Here is a 3,760-nt window from a genome sequence, read left to right as displayed (position 1 = left end):
GCTCCATGATTGTTCTGTTCATCCTTTCTGACACACCATTTTCTTGTGGTGTTCTTGGAACTGTCTTCTCTTTGCGAATTCCATGCTCTAAACAGTACCTATCAAACTCTTTGCTGCAATATTCACCTCCATTGTCTGATCTGAGACACTTCAATTTCTTTCCTATCTCAGTCTCAACCAAAGCTTTCCATTTCTTGAAAGTATCAAATACATCAGATTTATTCTTAATACAATAAATCCAAGTTTTTCTAGTTGCATCATCGATGAAAGTAACATAATAACGAGAGCCACCAAGAGATGATACCTGAGCAAGTCCCCATACATCTGTATGCATAAGCTCTAATTTTTTACTCTTCTTTTCTTTCCCAACTCTGAGAAATATGACTCTCTTCTGTTTTCCATAAATGAAATTCTCACAAAAGTCCAAATCAACATTCTTCAAACCAAGCAACAAATTCCTTGAGTGAAGAATATTCATCCCCTTTTCACTCATGTGTCTGAGCCTATGATGCCATAATGCTGCATCTGCTCCTTTGGAAGTTAAAGCATTAACAGAGTTAGAAATACTATTGCATAAATACAATGTACCAACCTTTTCACCTTTTGCTATTACCAGGGCTCCTTTGGTGACCTTCCAAGCTTTATCTGTGAAAGTTGTCACACAACCTTCATTGCCTAACTGCCCTGTTGAAATCATATTTTTCTTCAGATCTGGAACATGCCTTACCTCCTTTATTAGCCATTGGTTTCCATTATGCTGTTTTACAAGAACCTTACCCATTCCAACAATTTTACAGGGTTTATCATCACCCAACGAACTTTTCCAAAATCTCCTTGAACATAGTCATGAAAGTATTTCTTATCAGGTGTGGCATGGAATGAGGCCCCTGAATCTACCACCCAGGAATCAGTAATATTTTCGAAAGAAAGAATCAAAGCATCTTGTAACACCTCACCCATCACATTTGCTTCATGATTGTTTTCTTATTGTGCATCTCCTTCTTTTCCCTTCCAAGATCTACAGTCTTTCTTTAGGTGTCCTTTCTTTCCGCATTTCCAGCACACTATCCTCGATCTAGACTTGGATCTGCCTTTCCTTGATTTACTGCGATATCCTCAACTCTTTCCTCTTTCCATTTTGCTTCCCCTAGACTCTACACTCAAAGCATTACCCGATGTCTCACCGGAGCTTTTCCATTGCATTTCCTCACTAAGGATATCACCGACAACATCATCAAACTTTAAAGTACTAGATCCAGAGACAGAGTTACTAATGGCCATTACTAAACCATTCCAACTTTCTGGCAATGAGCACAAGAATAATAGAGCTCTAACTTCATCTTCAAAGTTTACCCCTACAAAACTTAACTGACTTGTAACTGTATTAAAATCATTTAAATGATCTGCAGCAGATCCACCTTCTGACGCCTTCATATTAAATAATCGTTTCATAAGAAATACCTTGTTTGAGGTCGAGGGTTTTTCGTATAGTTTCGACAATGCCTGAATCAAACCCTCTGTTGTTGTTTCCTTCGAAATGTTGAAGGCGACTAACATAGCGAGGCACAACCATATTGTTCCGAGTGCCTTTCTATCAAGAAGGTTCCATTCTTCATCTGTCATAGCCGTCGGCTTCTTTATTTTTCCGCTCAATGGTAGGTACAGATATTTCTGATACAGATAATCTTCCATCTGCATCTTCCATAACGAGAAGTTTTGGTTGTTAAATTTCTCGACCCTAAACTTACCATCTTCCACCATTGCTCCCACTCGAACGAGGAACCCTTCTTTCCTCGAGTTTATCAGCCAAATAGACCTTCGGCTCTGATACCAGTTGTTAGAAAATTATATATTACGGAGCAATGGAACATATAAAATATTGCATAAATATAAACACAGAAAATGCATAAAACAAGAGAGACACAGATATACATGGTTCACCCAGTTTGGGCTACATCCACCCCAAACAGCCAGTCCTTCCTTTCTATTATCCAGCAAAAATGAAGAGACACAACCTACAATAGATTCGCTGTAATATCCTCTGTTTTCTCTCACAGTCTCACCTCTTTGTTTCTCACTCAGAGAATACACATCTATTTCACAGCCTCAAATACAATGCCCTCATACAAAGAGAGGGGGTTGCCTTCTAGGGCAAAAACCCTAAACTAAACATAAGTTCTACCGTCAGATCATCTGCCTAATGAACGGCCCAGATTGACTAGAAATTACTATACTTTTACAAGGCAATTTTACATCTATTTTTGGCTTTGGGGGTGCTACCCCCGAGCCCCCGTCGGGGGACCGCTGGCCCCCAGCCGGGGGGGATCGACCCCCCCCCCCGCATCCCCCGTGTGGAGGGGTGTACAAACTTCCTGGGGTATACATCCAACTGAAACGAAGACCTCTGAACAGTCATGCTCCACACACAACATTTCTTATGTCGATAATTACTTATGATATTCTTGTATTCTTATTATCTTTTATTTTATTATTTTATATTTTTTTCATCAAGTAATCATCAAATCAAAACATGAAAATCAACGACACTAGTTGTAGGCACTTAGCCAGGGCTAAAACCCCTCTCTATGGGAAAACCCAGTCAAACTCTTACACTAATAAAATTGAGATAGAACAATACCTTAGACCTTACCAAAATACCTTCCTCCTCAAAAAATTCATCCTCCCAATATGACTCAAAAAACTTCAGTAGTCTCTTCTAGTCTAGCAGCTACAACCCAATAACAATCTAGAATTTCAACCTAGCTACTCTCGAATTTCCTCCCAACTATAGTACTATAATTTTGGCCCTTCTAGAAACCTAGAAACTTCCCATTTGTGAGACAAAGAGAGAGAAAATTTGACTGACAAAGAATTCCTTCTCTTTCATTAGGATTTCCTTCCTCTTCCTTGAATTTCGCACCATTTTCTACCTCCAGCAACTACAAATCAAAATTGTTGTGGATATGTTCCAAATGATTCAAGTTGTTGCCATTTTATAGTGGTTTATGCCTCTATAATTAGGCCGACTTGGTGGAGGAGGCCTAAATGACCTATTTTACATAAAAATAAATTTCTTTCTTTGATTGAAAAATCCCAAGAATGGTCTTTTACATTATGACATGGACAAGGACACTTGACATAAACCATAGAAGCCTACAATGGAGACTTTGGCCTAAAATCCATTGACCCAAGCATGAAACCCATGCTTTAATAAGTCAATTTATTTATAATAAAAAATCATTTTTCTTTCTTTTGACAAATATATTACATCATGACTCAAATACAATTATGAAGACCTACACTAATTACATTTTTCAACACTCCCTCTTAACTAGGGATGTATTCATAATTACATATATACAGAGGTACATGGAAGATCTTAAAGTTATATAATATATGAAGAGTAACAGCACACAGTGCTACATATTAGATACCTGACCAGGGTAATCCAATCATGTGGGACTAAGGTGTACTCAAGATTTAGCCACTCTAGGTATCATCAGAATTTTAAGCTCTAACACCAACCTAGGGATCTATGTGTGTATTTAAGGTCGGAGATCCATGACCAACTCCACCCTCTGTACTTCAGGATCTTGACATCAACACATAGGTCCGCCAAATGTCCTCCCAAGCATCAAGCACTTATACCCAGATTCTTACATATCTTGTTATAAACTAAATCAGATATGTCCACCATTCTAGGCATGCTTCCAAAAATGTTCAACCTTCTTATGTGTTAATTTTCACACTGCTCTATGTT

The sequence above is a fragment of the Pinus tabuliformis genome, chromosome J (genome assembly GCF_031772625.1).
Source record: "Pinus tabuliformis cultivar Carrire ecotype Pingquan chromosome J, CPIR1, whole genome shotgun sequence".
In the NCBI taxonomy this organism is placed as follows: domain Eukaryota; kingdom Viridiplantae; phylum Streptophyta; class Pinopsida; order Pinales; family Pinaceae; genus Pinus; species Pinus tabuliformis.
Note: the sequence above shows the minus strand (reverse complement) of the source record.